Source organism: Lathamus discolor, chromosome Z, assembly GCF_037157495.1.
Source record: "Lathamus discolor isolate bLatDis1 chromosome Z, bLatDis1.hap1, whole genome shotgun sequence".
NCBI classification, from domain to species: Eukaryota; Metazoa; Chordata; class Aves; order Psittaciformes; family Psittacidae; genus Lathamus; species Lathamus discolor.
In genome coordinates, this window is record NC_088909.1 from 105,649,186 (window position 1) to 105,668,220 (window position 19,035).

Genomic DNA, 19,035 nt, shown 5'->3' on the forward strand with positions numbered 1-19,035 from the left:
GCATTAGGAGCACTTAGATACAATATTCCTTTATTTCTGAATTAGGGCATGGAGAAAGGCTACTTAATCTGTAAGCTCCAGAGCCAAAGGTTCAGTTATATCACAGGCAGCAATGCTGAAAATGAACTTTATACAGGAAAGTAAATAATCTGGTCGCTGGGGTCCCTCTAAACTAAAGACAATTTGGAGTGAAGAATATTTTTAGTAGGATCAGGCAGATTACACTCTTTAAATCAAGACCTTGGGGACACTTAGGTGAACTTTCTGAGCTTGTATGAAACTTTGAATGCAAATGTGGAACAAAAGGGAGGGCAAAAGAAGCAGACAGGTAAAACAAATCTTACTATATTTAGTACCAAGAATCTTAAAAGAAAAATAAAATTGTTTAAACTGTGGTTTTACCTTGCCATAAATGCTTGAGATCCTTTACCTACAGACAGTGGTCAGTTCCCTTCAGAGTGCTGAAAAAGATGATTCTCCACCTCCCTCTTTTTTTCAGTTTACAGACTTCCTTCCTGTCTGCGTAATGATACAGGGACTTTTCTTCAACCCAGGACTCAAGTAATGAAGTACCACTGATGTTTGTCCCTCAGGTCAGAAATTCATTATGAACCTACCCACTATTCTATGAATTTTGCCATTCGCCTCTAGTCAGCTATTAATTATACAACCTTTCCCTCTCACAACAGCTTCTGCTGTAGCAATGTCCTGACATCCATTTTACAGATGGGATTTAACTATGAGAGATTAAATGTCTTATATCAAGCCACCAGTTGAGTGTACATGTGATACTATTCTGCCTGGCTAACAGATTCCAAGATTTGCCATCACTTTCCTTACACCAATGTCCATTACTAACCAATAGGCCAGGAAAGAGAAATCAAAAAGGCAGTGCAATCTTGTCACATCCTTTTCTGCACCTTGGCTGAGACACAGCACAATATCTGTCTTGAAAGCCAGGAAAAGCACTGAGAGGAATACCTTGCTCCACTGACACCAGGCACAGTGTTCTTCAGTTACACTTGGAGACCTAATGGGAGGCCCCACAAGAAGAAGACAAAATAAATGGGGAACCAAGCCAGCTAACTAACATCAATAAAGAAATCTTGACCTGTTTTTGCTGGGAATTTGTACAGCTGTCCAAGATGTATGTGTCTGACTCTTCGGTCAAGTGTTAGATAAAGGCCTGTTCAGGAACGCAAGCCCATACAATTTCGGATTTTGTTTTCCCTAGAAAAAAATGTATAAGAGCAAAGACCTCCATGTTATAAGGCAGCTGCTGAAGTGTTCATCTTGCATCATTGGAAATTAAATTTTAAGGATTGGGTGCACTCAATAGAGAGACTGAGGGAACAGCACAGCAATTCTTTTCAGGAAAAAGGTTCAGAGAGGAAGGTGGAGATTGAGGCTAGCACACAGCAGGATGGGGCAGAGAGCTCTGCATTTGGATGAAATCTATCAAACTCTCAAAATGAGCAGTCACTTGTAGAGCAGATCTGACTTCAACCCTGGACTTCCAGTGTTTTGTTACCCTGGAGAGATGAGAACCCTTTTGCTTCCACTTTAAACCCAGAACAAAAATTCTCTGTTGTCGTGGTTTAAACCCAACCACAAACCTCTTTTGCTCACTCCCCCCCTTCTTGCCCTCCCCCTGCTTCTGGAGGGATGGAGAGGAGAATCAAAAAGAATGCAACTCCCACGGGTTGAGATAAGAACAGCCCAGTAACTAAGGTATATCACAAATCACTACTGCTGACACCAATAATAATAATGCTAAAGGAAATAACAAGAGGAAAGAATACAACACCTTAACACCAGCCAACCAATAACTCGCCCCACTCCCCCCAGCCAAGCACCGACCGATACCTCATCCAACCCTGCAGTCCCAACCCTTCCGGGTCACTCCCCGTTACATCCTGGGCATGACGTGCTGTGGTATGGAATACCTCTTTGGCTAGCTTGGGTCAGGTGTCCTGTCTCTGCTTCCTCCCAGCCTCCCCTCCTCCCCGGCAGAGCATGAGGCTCAGAAAGTCCTTGGCCAGACCAAACATTCGAGCAGCAACTGAAAACATCGGCGTTATCAGCACTGTTCCCAGGCCAAAAGATCAAAACACAGCACTGTACTAGCTCCTAAGAAGGAGAAAAATGACTGCTGCTGCTCAACCCAGGACATCTGTTTAAGGGATCAAAGTTAAATGGGGTTTTCTTCATTTTTCAAAAGTCAAGTATCCTGTCATTAAATTCTATCATAAATTACATCAACAGTAAAGATAATAAAGTACCTTGGTTTAAAGTTTGGTTGTTGTTGTTTTATTAACCTATGCAATAAAACAAATCACACAAGCATCTTTAAAATCGACTTGCACCCATATTTACCAATGTTAAAAAACAGACATTCATGAGAAAGGCATGAAAAGGATTGAGTCGTCCATAAAGCATCTCAAAGGAGTTATTATGAACTCCTTCAAACTCTTGAATGGACTCACTCATAACTTTCCAGATAGTTAAATCTTCACTTTAAGTGACCTGAATTTAATTAACAAATATGGCCCAAATTTTCAAAAATTAGGAATCTGAAATGTCTCATTTTATCAGTTGCCCTTATTCCCACTTGCTGAAAATCTGGCTTATTTAAGTAAGCCTGACTGTCTACCTAGAAATAAAACCAGCCAAAACAGTAGCCCATTTTCAAAATTTAGCTTTAAGGTTCATTATGCTTTTAACAAAAGAAAGGAATACATTTCATTCCAGCTTTTACTGAAAACCAGATTGAATCTTTACTTGGAAGTTATAACAACATTCCTGGTTCATAAATGTTAACTTGTCATTTTCTTGTATATATCTGTCAGGCTGGTACTCATTAAATTCATTCTCTATAGCATTTGAGGCGGGACTGGTTATTGTTCTCTGTTGTACCCTTGCTGTAGTGAATCTGTGATGTGTGAATAGAACCCTTCTAAATAACAAGAAGAACTCCTAATGCTGTTAATGATAAAGGTGGCAATTTTTTTTTTTTTTTAATGTGAAACTTAAAATGAAGTTAACCAAAATGTAAGACATTTGTCTTACAAATGTAAGACATACTGCCTAACTTGGATTATAATTAGGCTATGTTGATGGGTTTACTCAAAATAGTTAGTCACTGTGTAGCATTATGAGAACTTTTGTTTCTTGTGGAAAAATAAAAATAAAGCCCAAATAGCCAAAGCTAAACAAAAAGATTAGTGTCTTAAAATCAACAGGAACTGTGCTGTGTTTTCTGAGATCTCCAGTGCTTTAAGAAACCTAAAGCATAATCCATGCAGAGTCCCTGAACATTAATGGACATTTTATGATTTGCTAGAGTCATAATATAATATATTCTTTGTTCAATAACTTAGGAGAAAGCAATCAATATACAGACACTACAGACTCCTACTCTCAGAGTTCCCTGCAGGGCTTTTGACTTCTTCTGTAATGGGCTGTGTTGTTTTTAGTGCTGCAGTGGTATCGTTTAACTTAACATGACACTTACTTCACTCATCTGCTGCGAGGATGTTTGTCAGTCAAGAGGAGAAACATTAAATGGAATAAAACTAGAGAAGTTAAGATGAAAAGCATTTCCCAAAGGCATAAGGAGAGGTTTTGAAGAATACACCAAACTGAGATTTAGGAGGATGATCAGCCTGCAGCCAGATTAAGGTAGGAAAAGATATATATAAACCAGGTTCAAATCTAAGTTATATAAAACTGTGTTTGTTCTTTTCAGAGAGGACAAAACAGGCAAAAGGCCTATGGATTGCCTCACTTCTTCTGGGGGCCTTTCCAATCAGTGAAAGCCTGGACTAAGAGCTTGATCCCTTGTGTGGGATGGTTTAGTGAGAGGTGTCCCTGTCCATGGCAGGGGGGTTGGAACTAGATGATCTTGAGGTCCTTTCCAACCCTAATTATTCTATGATTCTATGACTCTGTGATCTCACCCTCAGTCTCAATTTGCTGTGAGAGTCTTGCGTAAGAGGAAGGGATTGCACAGGAAAAGGAGAGGAGGGCTGGCCACGACAGATTGTGCTATGGTTGTTTTCTGCTCTCTACAGTGACATGGAGAATGAAGAATTTATTTGAGCTGTCCTGAAACTACTTTCTTTAAGGCTAAAGAACTAGGCAAAGCCATAACTGCCTTAGGCTATATTAATCCTGCAGGACAGAAGCAGTTCTTTATTGAGAAAGGCATCAGCAGTTCAACGTGTTGGTTTTGTGTTGCTTTCTACCTTATACTATGAGTGAACATAATAAGTAAGACTGAGAAACTGCTCGGAAACCAGTTAATTCCTTTTTACTGAACGCAGTCAGCAGGGAATGTGTTATAGGAAGAGACCAGAGCAATTTATCAATACCAGAAGTTAAAGAAATCTCAACTGGCAGATACTCAAGCAGTGAGATGATTTAGTCTGTGCAATTAATTTTTAAATAATGGTTATGAAGGCTGTGCAATTTAGGATCAGTGATTCGCATTTCAATAAACACCAATTCAAAAATTCTTAAGTGTTGCTGGACAGCAATTGCTGGTTTAACAAACTTTATTAATTTTCAGTCAAATGTTCACTGTTGTTCCACTTTGAAATGGGATATGGATCAATATTCTTCTTGGCAATGGTCAAAACTAAAAAAGTTGGGTTCACACAAGTATAAAAGCTTGCATATGTGTCCAAAGCCTACCTGACAGGCTCATTCTGATGTCTCTCATTTTGTAAACTTTGGCTATGCCATTATTATCTCAGTCTTGTTTATATACAGATATCCAGGCATTGTGAACTGTTTTGATGTTGGTTATCTTCTGTTATGTGTCAACTAGAGATTATTGATGCAAGAGAATGTTAGCTATGCACCAAGCACATATTCAGACTTTCAGCATTATTAGGCACCTGATATAGCCGTTAAATCAAATTTCCATAAATGCTGTATTTGACTATTTTCCAAATCACTTTTTTTTTATTATATGATATCCTCAATAACTAAATAAACCCATAAATACATGGATCAAGGAGAAGTATTGTCTCTAGGTATGACAGGGAATGCCTTTTTGAAGGCTGCAGACATCTTGTCCATTACTATGTTGTGTAGCTTCATGTTTCTTAAATTCCGAATTTGCTTCAACTGCACAGCAACCTTAAGCAGACTCAGTTTTTCTCAGTCCTTCACATCATTTTCTCAGTAACCCTGTGTACCACTTGCTTCTGTTGCATGGCAGGGGAGTTGGAACTAGATGATCTTAAGATCCTTTCCAACCCTAACTATTCTATGATTCTGTGATTCTATGATTCTATGTTGGTAATAGTCTGTGCACTGACATGACCAGTTCTTTTGAAATAAAAGGCTTATCCCATAGCTAAGGCTTAAGAACACTGGTTCCATTTCCTTAGGATCAGCTTCTCTGTGGTTGCAAAGATCTTGCATTTTTCAGTTCATGTTTATATGCCAGAAACAATTAAGCAAGCATTCGTTTCATACATGGAACCCATAAAATCTCTAACATCACTGAACTGCCTTATTATTTCCCCCATGAAACAATTATATATATATATATATTAAATAAATAAAAAGAAATAAACCCCACATTCTATATATTTACGCTATTTATAAGTTCTCAAGGATTATTTTCCTGTAGTAAAAGAATGAAGATATTGTTATATGAGAAGATTAAAAGAAACTCCACTTTCTAGTCATGCCCAACTATAAGTTGTGTAAGGAGAAGTGAAGAAACACAATGCTTCTTTCATTTTCAGTATTTCTTTCCATCTCTAGAAAAAAGACTTAGTTTTAATCATTTGGCAAAAAAGTGCTACATTTCCAGGAAACTGCAGCTCGCATCATGATAAACTTTTTAAAACACTGACTTTCACAATGTGAATTGATTTCTTTCAAATGTAGTATTAAATACTTCGTCGAAGAAAAAGTTAGAGGCAGTGAGCATCAAAATAGATAAAAACATGTATACATACAGCTTATGCAAATATATGCATACATACAAATACATATACACACCATGCTGAAAGTCTCTTAATTCAGATATATGTATATGTGCGCGTACATACGCCTGCGTTACAATGTCAGGTTAATTTTTTATTTGAAATGGATATTTCATTTCAATACAATCAAAGTGCAACTTAATGTAATGATGTTCTTTTTCATTAAGAAAAAATAGAAAACGCTTCATCTTTGTTCTGTAGTGCAGAGGCTTGTGAGAACCAAAATATGATAGTTTTCTGCTACAGGATGCCTTAAAGGCAGAACATAAGCAAATATCCTTATCGGTATATTGAAAATTAGAGCTCATTTCTTTTCCCCTTTAATGAATGCAGTTCCACTGCCAGGAATTCAGCTCCACAGTCATATTCAGTTCAATGAAAGCAATATCATACCAGTGGATTAGACGAGTGACTAGTTTCCCCCAAAATATTGTGCTGAGGGTTGTGTCTATGAGACAGAAGCTTCTTTGACAAGCAATGCCAATTCTTTTCTGAGTTTATGCAGAAGTAACATCTTTTAGGCAAAACACACAGCACCATGAGGCATCGCAGTCCATTCTAGCAACAATATAAAATGCACAGGAGGTGTGAGGCAGAACTCTTAATTTGGTCCAAAGTTAAAAACAATGAGGAGAAAGCAGAGAGCAGGACTAGGCAGATCATCTGAAGTGAAAGGAATGGGGAGCCCTGGGGCGCAGGACATGGTTTTTCCTCTATCATTTGTTTTGGACCTGACCTAGCACAGCCAAACCCTTGGGAGACTTTAGTGTGGACATGGCAAATGGCTTCAGAAATATCTATATGCTCTGTGGACTAAATTCCAGCATGAACTTTATTTTGGGTAACAGCAACTGTTGTTCTAGCTTAATTCACAAGGAAAGCCTCCCATGAGGTTGCTAATGAGCCTAATCTTCTATATGCCTGTGTAAACAAGTTATGTGAGCCAAAGTAGCCAAAGCAGAGTCAGGGACCTTGTGCAATCCATTGCACAGCTGAGATGCGGGTAACAGCAAACAGCTCCATGCTGCTGGAGAGAGCTCTGAAAGGGCTTCTTGATCTGAGAAATTATCTCAAAGACCACAAGGGAAGTGTTTAGCACAGATACATACAGTTTTATGGTGGAATCCTATGATAGGTGTGCGGCAGGAGTAACTTCAGTGTTCAGTGCAGTTTGGTATTTCAAATACAGTCTATTGTGCTATACAACCTTTTTTTGAGTATTAAATGTTACTTTTCAATTAGGAAGCTTACTTTGAAAACTAAGGGGAAACTATCTGCAATTGCTTATCTAGGATATAAGCTAGGGGTAAACTTCAAAATCCAGTCCAGAAAGACAAAGCCCTTTCCTGTGCTTCCACATAGGATTAACACAGAGGCAGGAAAAAGAGAAGTGTAAGCAGAATATCCAGTATTACCTGGACCTGTTGCAACCACATCCCTGTTTCCATGGGGAAAAAGAAAGATAAACACTTGCAAATAGTTTACTATAAATAAAAGACACTGTAGCTGTTTCAAACCATGCAACTTAGATAATGCTTCAATTTCCACATCACACCATTTTTAACAGGACAGAGAAGCAATTTTATTTAAACAGAGTGGTAAACCTTCAGACTCTACCCTCTGCATAAGAACTGTCTACCTTAAGAAGTCCATCCTTTTAACTAGGAGTGCTGCCATCCTGAACAAATGAAGCAGAAGGAAATAACTGGCTTGATCATGTCAGGCAGCGAGTAATGCTGATGTCAGACACTGGCCCCGAAAGACGCTGAAATTGTAAGTCTCAGTGGTTTTCTGGTTTGAAATGCTGAGTAGAGGTATAGTGGATTATGTAGCTGCAGAACTGCTGAAAACGAGTTGTCTTGGTTGTGTCAAAATCTCCTCTATGATGAGCCTGGAAACCTCTATCATGAGTCTCAAGAAAGCCATTTCTTATGCTAATTATTTCCCTCAGCTGTGCATCCAATTTAATGTGTCATTTGAGGTTCAGATACTCTGCACATGCACAAGATTTGAATAACTGATTGAATGTACACACCAGGTCATACAGACTTACTCCTTAGAAGAAACATCCTTTCTGACTGTTTTATAAAATAGTCATGATAGAAAATGGTGCAGTACCAACCACAACTAAAAATACTCCAAATATCTAAAGACCTGGGTCAGAACTACCCTTAAATGTTAAGGTCTATCTCAGACAGCCTATATAATTTTTCTCTTCACTCTCAATGTTTGTCTTAATTCAGAAAGAAATGCAATATTCAACCCATTGCTATATGAACCAGCAAAGCTTAAAACAAAGTGAAAGATTACACTGACTTTCAACAATAAATCTGATCAACCTTCTCCACCTGCATTTTCTTCAGTCTTCTGTTTTCTTTCATTTTGGAGCCTTGGGTGGCATGGTTTAGTGTGAGGTGTCCCTGCCCATGGCAGGCGGGTTGGAACTTGATGACCTTGAGGTCCTTTCCAACCCTAACTATTCTATGATTCTGTGATTTCATAGAACAGTTAGGGTTGGAAAGGACCTCAAGATCATCTAGTTTCACCCCTCCTGCCATGGGCAGGGACACCCCACACTAAACTATGCCACCCAAGGCTTCATCCAACCTGGCCTTGCACACCACCACGATGGAACATTCACAACCTCCCTGGGCAACCGATTCCAGTGCCTCACCACCCTACCAGTAAAGAATTTACTCCTTATATCCAATCTAAACTTCCCCTGTTTAAGTTTTAACCAGTTACCCCCCGTCCTATCACTACAGTCAATAGAGAAGAGTCCCTCCCCAGCATCCCCACAGGCCCCCTTCACATACTGGGAGGCTGCTATGAGGTCTCCACGCAGCCTTCTCTTCTCCAGGCTCAACAGACACAACTTCCTCAGCCTGTCTTCATACGGGAGGTGCTCCAGTCCCCTGATCATCCTCATGGCCCTTCTCTGGACTCGTTCCAGTAGTTCCATGTCCTTTTGATGTTGAGGACACCAGAACTGCACACAATACTCCAGGTGAGGTCTCACAAGAGCAGAGGGGCAGGATCACCTCCTTTGACCTGCTGGACACGCTCCTTTTGATGCAGCCCAGGATACGGTTGGCTTTCTGGGCCGGAAGCGCACACTGCCAGCTCATGTTCATTTTCTCATTGACCAACACCCCCAAGTCCTTCTCTGCAGGGCTGCTCTGAATCTCTTCTTTGCTCTACCTGTAGCTGTGCCTGGGATTGCTCTGACCCAGTTGTAGGACCTTGCAGACACCAAGCTCTAAGAAAAATGTTTAAGATGTCCTAATAAATTCCATCTAACAAAAAAATAACCCCTAAAAAAACATCACCCACTTTCAAAAAAAACAGAAAGCAGACACTTATTCATCAAGTTGAAATTTTGGAATGTATTTTGTTAGTCAAATGATTGTCCTTTTTTTCGGTGAAGTTACTGTGATGAATATTGATCTCAGTCATCTTGTCCACACATTCCTTTTCTCTTGCTTGTCAAAAGCATGATAATGATCTCGTCCCTACAGTTAAAAATTACAAGAATGTCTGCACTGCAGATTTCAGTATACTGTAAGGCTCTCTGAATTAGCAATTAGCATATAACAGAAATTAGACCAGAAACCATGTCTGCACAGTAATCTATACTTTCTCCGCAGAGCACCTTCACGCAGTGCGGCATGCTGGCCTTCTAAATGCAGAGCTCAGACAGGCTCTTGACTTTGCTCCTTTTTCAGCAGATTCAGTCCATTTCTTGTACTTTTGTACCTAGAAAATGGGAAGACAAAAGGGTAATCTTTCTAAGGCAAGTTTAAATGATCAGACCTTCCATGCATGATATTATTTTAATACAAAATACCATTTTAGCAGCAGCTGTTGACTGAGGTCTGGGTTTGTGTTGTCTAGGTTAAAAGGGAACAGCTATAAATGGAAATTGGTTTAATCTCTAGTTCACGCCCATGCTGCCAAATTTTAGGATAAGATGTCTCAGATTTTAGGGATAAATCCATTTTTGCATTGAGCCAAATACTCAGCAAGTATTGCTCTGCTACAAAGTAGTGAAGAACATGTGTCTGGATCAAAACCATTGCTCAGACACACATGCATAAGTCATATTCTGGGTGTGTTCTCAACGTAGAAATTACTTCTATGACCCTTATTCCCAAGTTTCAGCGAGTGCACATTCTTTGGCCCTTGTAAATACACTTTGTTTTTACCTGGCATCTGGCACCAGATAGGAAGCAGCTGAAAGGGTGAACCCACTAGTAGTTGAGGAAGTTCATGTCACATAACGTTAGTCCCACAGCAGTTTAAATATGTTCAACACAACAAAAAACAAAGTTAAAATGTAGAGACAACAAGCCGACAGTGCCTGCTGATTTCAAGCCAACACTTAAATTTTTTCCCCTAAGGTAAACCATCCAACCCAAGGAAGCATTTCCTTTATGACAGAGCAGTGCAGTGGCAGCAGCAGCCAACTTTCAAAGTAATTATTGCTGTTAAAATGAAGTGGGCTTTAAACATTTCATTCGGATCGATTTATTCAAAAGTGTTTAAGGCTCAGCCAAGTTTACTGCTGGTGTGGTTGTGGGACACTTTATGGTTTATCATAACGTTTGATCAGTTGCAGTGGGACATGAAGAGAGGTGAAATGCAAAGGAGGTGGAAAAAATCTGCTGGGTGTTTTTTCTGTTGTCGATATTTCCATTTGTGGAGCTATTTTTGTGGTTGACAAGAGATGGAGGAGGTTAGAGAGAGTCTAGGATGTAAGGCACAGTTAACTCTTGAACATCTATTCTCTAGTGGAGGGTTAAAGTTTATGAAATATTATAAATCTTTCTTTTTCTCCCTAATTTTGAGTTGTCCTTTTACTTTTTTCTTTTTCATTTTCTTTTTTTTTTTCTTTTGCCCAGCTCTGTCTCCAAAGAAAGCAATAAGACTGTCAAAGAAGGAATTAATTAAGCAAATCAATCAGTCAGTTTTATTAAAGAATTACAAAGCCCATGTGCAGCATTAATTATTCAGATAATGGGACATCTTTAAGCCTTTCTTTTCAATTATTGATAAGCTGCTATCTATCATCCTGACTGTTTTAGTACTGATTTAGTTGTGAATGAAGCCAGGTCATTCAGCCATAGCATATGCCAGTTATGAGAGTTGCTAGATGACTAGGGGCGGGAGAAAGAGGAAGATGAGAGGTATCGTTTATATCCATCCACAGTGATAGCAAATATTAAATATTTCAGGGCACGTGCCTTCTTCAGAGCTGCATATGAAAAGGAAACTGTCCTTCCTTGCTGATATCATCTGTGTGACCACCTCTGTTCAATGAGGCAAGACATGCCTATTTTTTCCTCTGCAATATCCATGCAACTTTTCTGTTGACTTTATGTGAGGTTCCCCACTAGTTCATAAGGCCTGGAAAAATGAGATGCCTTTCCATTGTCACAAGAAAGTTATCATTTTGCATCTGCTGATAAAGGCAACTGTTCTCATTTTTTTCTTTCCTAGGAATTTCATGACAACTGCTTTAATAGAGAACCTCTCTGCAGCCATAGGCTTATTTTTCATGCTAACCTCATCAGATATAATATACAGGGAAGTGTTCTCCTACCTGCTTTCATAAGTGGGGAGAAAAGGCAACCTCATCATGTTGAAACTCAAGCAATCAAACAACTTCTTCATCACTGAGGAAAAACGAGAACATAAAATTAGTTACTGATGGGAAAAAAGACCTCAAAGTAAAGGACACCCTGGATCTCAGTAAAATTATCTCATAATTGAGAAAACTCACATTCCACTTGAAAGCGACTGCATAAGGCAGAAGTTGTTAGGAAATACAATGAGCATTGGTGCAGTAATATAAAGACAACAAACTTCATTTATTACTGCTCTTGAGATCATGTAGCCTTTTCAAGATATTTTCCATTCCTTCTAAACAGTCTAAAAGACTGCTCAATATAGACCACCTATTACACGGAAAATGTTTAGAGGACAGAGGTCTGGCTTATAAGGAAGGTTGTATCACCTTGGCCTGTCTCAGTAGAAATGTGATGCGCTGTGATTTGGTCTCTGGTGGGTGGACTATGGGTGAATGTTCCAAAAGTCTGGAAAAAGACTTACACTGTCCAGCTAAACCCACACAGAACAGGGAGCATGCTTCTTCCCACCTACCAGGAACTCCACTTTCTGCCATGGTGTTTGCAGGTACATAGAAATGGGGCAGGTCCAGGTGCTGCTTCTGCACGCAGCAGAGGTGTAACCACTAGGGTCGTCCACCCCATTGCATCTATCACCAGAGCACACACACACAATAGCTTCAAAACCATCTGTTCTTATCTTTTCTGAACTGATAAGACAGAAGCCATAAACTTATCTCCAGCTGAGGTCTGGAAGATATTTACTGATATAAATAACTGGCTTGGATAAACTGACTGTGCCTTTCTGTGAACACTCAGCTTTGTGTGACACTGACCAAAGTTGGGTTCAGGATTAGGAATACTAATGTCCCCCTCTCAGAACAAAGACATTAAAAACAAATGTGTTCTCCCAGTCCCTACCTTTGTGCCTGTTAGGTCAACATGAAAATTTGCAGCTCTGTACCATTTATGCGAGATGAAACTCAGAGAGGTAGAGTGCCATCCCTTCACTCTTTCTGACAGGTTGGCATAGAAATGCAATAAGAATTCTTGCTATTGGGTTATTTTGCATCAGCTCTGCTAAAAGCCATGAATGAAAGATATTATGAAAATTAATGACAAAGTTAGGAATGAGAACTCTTTGTCTCTTCAGAAAGTTCAGTGTTAGCACAAAATCTGACCTTAAATCTGAAGATGCCATGTAAACCTGCTTCTTATTTTCATATAAACTACTAACTACTACCTAAAGGTGAGGTTTGTAGCCTAGAGAAATGCTGCTTAGACAGTTATAAATTCAATTTTACTAATAAGAAGCAATTAGGATTTGGAAAAGAACTCGATGAAATCTGTGATTTGAAAGCTGGCAGGTTAGTGAGCTAAGCTAAGCTTCACAGTTACTAGCCATTTTTATTTGTTACTATAATCGAGAAATGTGCCACTTCTTGTAACTGTGTGGGCTTTCTGTCTTCCAATGATATCTATTACTCATCCACTGACAGCTGCTTTCTGGCTTTAGCCTTAGGCTCAGCACATACTGCTATCACTTTGACTCAATAGTGTTGTCCTGCTTTGACTTTTGCCAAATTGTGTGTCATATATGCTAAAAAATCTCTGCAGTTAAGTGAAAAGGGGGGGGAGGGGGGGGGCGGGGAACAGAAGAAAACTGTTCAGTATGGTAATGTAGAAATAACAATAGCGGTAATGTATATAGATGGACATATGTACGTATAACCCTTGCATAATATTACAGCCAACATCAACTGCAGCACTCAAGAGGTCACTCTGTTGTAGCTAGGAGAGTCACAGGTACCTGTGCTTGTGTACAAGTACACTCTATCATTCACAAGGATGCTTGTCGCCATGGGGCTGGCACCTTTGTGGGTTCATCTTTGAGTAACCAAGTGTTTGTTTTAAAGGAACATGAAAAGGTATCCCGTCTTTTTTGAGTTATCTGTCTGACAAACTTTATGGGGCCAGAAGCATGTTCTTGGTGTGGGTCAGAAGACACCTGTGCCCACACTGGTATCCTTTTCTGTTACTGTTCCACTGCAACCATGAAAATAAAGAAGTTCTCAGTTCTGTGATTTGACAAGTGGAAGACAGGACATATATACCTTGTGTTCAAAATTAAACTCTGGATTCAGAGTCCAGACTTTCTTTGGGAAAGCCTACATGTCTGTGTGCCCAGATGAACCTGTGCATTCTGCTATGTATCTATCCTGCCTTCCAAAAAGCATCCTCAGTGCGAAGGGACAACCACCAACAATCAGTCCTAAGATGTAATGATGCTGAATGACTCCTTACTCAGCAATTATGCTACAGTATGAGCAATGGGATGAAGCTTATATGCAACCAAAACAGTGTCACCTATATGACATCTCAGAAAGAATATTTCCTAAAGTGGTCTAATTACACGAGCTGCTGTCTGAAATTCTTGCAAGAAAAGTGCCATTAATTGTCTGAAACCAAGTGCTCAGAGTGTTGTTTAATATCAAATATTTTAATTCCCATATCAGAATGTGCTGGTGTTTGACTCAGCAGTCAGATGTTAATCCCTCATCACTTTTCTTCATAGCTTATGGTATAACTGTAGGTCTAAGTTAATGAAATACCTACAGAGGGCAATGAATCCCTCTGACGGAGGCTGAATTTGGCTTGATCTAGATGCAGAATTTAGTTAATAAATGTAATTCTTCGAATTTCTTAATATCATAAAAAATTATCAGTGTTACAGTCAGTGCAGAAAAAAGTTTTCTATGTTGTGATTTGTGACGCTCTGATATTCAGGAAATATGAGAAAATGGGAAACAAAATGAATAGTTATAGTTGTATCCCCCAGGTGAATCTGCCCTGATTATCTAATTGCAGGACAAAAACTCTAAGGAATATCACTGCTTCCCCCAGTTTAACCACTAATCAAAGGTATCCAAGCAATAACCTTAGTCATGTGACATCTCAGAGAGTTATGTTTGCTTGATTTTCCCTCCATTCTTTTAGTAGATGCTCATGACTTCAGTGATCAGATACTGTATTTATGTCTGTGAACATTATATCAAGTTTATCCTGATATTGACAGAAAGATGTGACTTGAACAACTTTGACAGTCCTCAGATGTTCATTATTACTTCTTTCACTGACAGACTTGGACACCTTAATTACAGAAGCATGTTATTGTGGCAGGCACTTTATAGGTATGGAACAAAAAAGTGGCCTCTGCTCCCAAAATATTGGGCAAGAGAATGATAAAACCTAAAGAGCCCCTTAGGAATACAGGGAACAACAAAACATTGTTGGTTATTGCTGTTGTTAACATATTGACAGGCTTTCTGTAAAGGTGTTATGGTAAGTAAGAGCTTTAAGGGGGGATATAAAGGAGAATGCTGAGATGCGGCTCTTGTTTATAGGAAAGGCAAATGAAACCCCAGGAGAATAAGTACAGTGGAAAGTACGAAGTGATTGAAAATTTCACAAGCTGATAATGCAGGTGAAATGCCGTATGCCAACTGGAAGTCAGAATTAACCTCTTGACACCAAGTGAGAAATTATGTACAGAAGCAATCCTGAGCTATGACTGTCTTTTGCACTTGATGTGAGAGGCAACAGGCAGAGGGTGAAGAGATGAAGGAAAAAGGGAGACAAACCCAGGCTGTCCATCAAGAAAAATGTTGTCTGCAAATAAAAAGGATGTCACAGAAAATGAGACACAAAGTGGTGAGAGGAAAGGTGAGCATTTTCCTGCGTGGACACATGTGAAAAGCCATATTGTGTCTCAAGGAAGAACCAATCAGACTTACAGCATGGGTGCTGAGAGCCTGGGGAGACCTCTGTATCGCATATGTCACATAAGTTTGCTGGGCTAGATGTAAACAAGCAGGACGGTGGCTACACAGAGACTGACCTCATGGAGCAGGAGCTGGGAGGAAGGCTCAGTGAAAGTCCCTATTTCAGATCCACCAGAGAGACCCAAGGAAAAAGGATGTGGAGATTGGATTTGTGTTTCAAATTAAAATATCCAGAAACTTTTCTGACCGCTGAATTTATCGTTACTGCGCTGAAACAGTACATTAAAGCCTTCTGTATCAGTTGCCAACTTGCCAGCATTTCAGTCTTCATAACTGCTAGTTTAAATCTTCCTTCAGAGCTTTGTGTTATTTTTTAAGGGTATAAGCATATTGGAAAATCAGAACTCTTTATATTCTCCAGTCTTCCTTTAAATGATGGTTTTCATCCCCCTTTTTTTTTTTAATCTGATGTCTTTCTCTCATCAAGCCCCCCCCCCCCCCAACCCAGCAATTCTTCTAATTCTCATTCTATCTATTTATGCAATATCCTCTTCTAACTGTCTGGTCCAGATGATTCACTAACAACTGGACTAATGGTCCTCTCCCTCCTTAGCAGCTGAGAGGGCAAGAGAATGAAGGGGTCAGGCCATCAGCTGCTGCAAATTGGTGCCGCACCATTGGTTTAATTGAAAGAGTGCCAGTTTACACCAGTCGAGAATCTGAGCCTGGGGCTTGGTTCAATCTGAGCACAAGGAAAGCACATCTCCAATCTGTTCACCCACCTAAAGTTTGTTATCTAAAATACGTTAAAACTAAAGTTGGGTACGCATTAGCTCTTCATATGAGAAGTATGCAATTAAGGAAAAGACAAAGGAATCAGCTTCCAAAGATCTGTTTTCTTTCTGATGACCCTCTCAAAGACAACAGCATCTTTATACTTTATTTATGCACATTTAGTTATGAAGAAAAAAAGAATCAGAATAAACAGTAAGATCTAGGACACTGTCACAGCTCCATTAACAGTACAACAATGCCTCTTTTACACTTCAGTTTGCTGATGGTAACACTGTTTTTGGTTCATAGCACATATATTTTGCATTGGTGCTTTTATAGGCTAAGAAATAGATTGTAGCTGCAAACATTAAGTGACTTTGGTAACCCTGCTAAGGGTTTTACACCTAAAGATTTAGAGCAGCAGACTTGAGACTCTTTTTTTCCTATTAGCTGCCAGAAGGACTAGAGATAGTATCTGATCTGAACCCTTTGGTCTAGCCTTTCCCTTTCAATGTCTACTGGAGTGTGACCATATCACAATATACTGTGTCTGAACCACAGCAGTACTCCTTTAGTTTACTGTAGAGAATTAGTTCACCAGCTTCTCTTGCCTTGGTGGCACATTCTGTTTATTCCTACGGATTGAGTGAGTTAAGTAATGAAGAAAATGTAAAGTCACATGCTGGATTTTATTTTCGTTTATTTTTAACTAACAAAAGTACCAAACTTCATCGTATTCAATGCAGGCCCACCTTTTTTGAAAGTTGTCAAGATTGGCCCATGCATAGGAAAATGGCAGACACCTGGATTTTGACATCTGCATTGAGAAAACAGAGAGGATATTACAAATTAGGGAGAAGGAGGAGGGAGAATGATAACAGAAAAAAACCCTGAGGGTCTGTTTCCTTTTTTCCTTTTTTTTTTTTTTTCTTTCTTTTGGCAAAAAACTGCTACAGAAACAAATGTAGATGAGGGGGGCACTGAGCCATATAGAAGTGAGTGATTATCTACTGTTACAGGCCTTATTATCTCTCCAAATGTTTGCTAAAAATTCTATTGGGCAACCATCTGGACTCCGAGCTTTAACAGTGGATATGGAGTGGATTGTTGCTTTAACTTCCAGATAGGAAAATTTCTTACTTTAATTCTTTCCTGTCATCCTGTGTTAAATAATTTAGTTGAATGTCTCTTAGATAGCTTTCTGAGTCCTCAGAGTGTGTGTTCTAGGTGATATCATAGAATGAAATATTCTTTGAAACTTTATATATATTTTTTTTACCACTAGATGATCTGAGGACACTTTGCCATCTGTTGTAAGGGTTTGCTAATGCACCTATTTTCTCCTCTATTCCTCTCTTTCTCTTTTTAAATTACTAGGCTTAATAATTTGCCTAATTGGTAGCCTCCCCTTACATCTCAAATTACGTACAACGCATATTGCTTTAACATCTTCTCCAAGCATGAAGCCTAGTACTTTTCCTCTAAGAATTTCCATTGTTACTTCATTACTGTAGTTTTCAACAGCAAATATAATTTCCTTCATTCAGGCTGTGATAAATAATTCAATAACATATCATCAATAACTATAGACCAGTTGCTTAGCTTGAAAAGTGTAGTTTGCTGTGAAAGTCATAGCTATCAATTATGCACCTATCTTCTATGGAATACTTCAATTTAGTATTATAATCATAACAACAATAAATGATCTTTGCTCTTAGGAGGGATATTTCATTGACATAAGTTTGCAACTCTTATTTCTTTTTTTTTCCCTAATTTCTTCATAGGCAGTGTAAAACACTGAGATTTAACTGCCTTGACGAAAGTCACAGTACTGCATGAACAGCATAACCAGAAATATCAGTCACCTAATGTTCTGCACTTGCCTTTGGATATTTTCTGCCAAACAATGGAATGGCCAAGCCATGAGATTTCTCTCATGACGATGAATCCATATTGTTCTCCCCGGTGTCTTTCAACTCTCCCCAGTTCCGAGCAGCACACTGAACCTGTAATGGGACTGCATCACATTTGAATTTACTTTTTGAAATACAGCCCTCAGGCAGTCTCTGCATTCCTCGAGCTGAGCAGAGGTATGGGTGAAACAAGTTCTTGATTTACCTGCCAATAAGTGTCCAAAGCACTTCATGACTGACAGTCTGCAGAGAAGCAGTAGGATCCTGCAGGAGCTAAGAGGATTCACTTAAATCAGCCTCCCAGTCAAGGGTTGGATTGTTCCAGAAGCAAAGAGAAGAGCATGACTAAGTCCTGGCAGTGTCCTTGATATCCCCCACACCCTTGACCTGGGTGAGGAGAGGTGGGTGTGCTCCTCATGTGGCACATGATCCTCCTCCATCTCTGTCCTGGCTCCTCCCACCATCAACTGCAACTGAAGGAAAGGGAAACAGATAAGGTGCATACTTTTGTCTTCTTCTTAGTCAGAGATCTATTATAAAGTGATAGAAAATGATAGTATTCCAGATATAACGATATTTTCCTATTCCTGTCATTCTGTAGTTTTTTCCATGTTCTGTATTTCCAGTGTTTTGGGTTTGGGTTTTTTTTTAATCCACTTTCTCTTGTTCCTTCTGGCCAGGCTGACTCTTCTGGCATTAATTATTTCTTGGAATTGCTTGCTCTTATAATATTTTTCCCTTTGTGGCTTCAATATTTCATAAGCTTGGATTAATCTGGCTTATCTGAGATATTTTTGTTACAATATGTAAATAAAAATAACATTTCAGGAAAAGGTTAATATTTCCAAACTGGCTTTTCCTTTTCTCATCATGTTTCAGATCAGATCTTTGAAGTTATGGTGCATCTCTCACTAACTTTGTTTGAAGTAGTTGA

General features: G+C 39.2%; 1 long non-coding RNA gene across 1 annotated transcript; it reads right to left on the minus strand.

Annotated features, from left to right (window-relative positions):
* Nucleotides 1–16,918: 16,918 nt before the first annotated feature.
* Nucleotides 16,919–18,416, minus strand: LOC136004700 (uncharacterized). Its single transcript, XR_010608575.1, has 3 exons — nt 18,307–18,416; nt 18,072–18,205; nt 16,919–17,005 (listed from the first exon to the last, which is right to left on the minus strand). It is a non-coding gene; the product is annotated as an uncharacterized LOC136004700 (long non-coding RNA).
* Between the last annotated feature and the right edge of the window lie 619 nt (nt 18,417–19,035).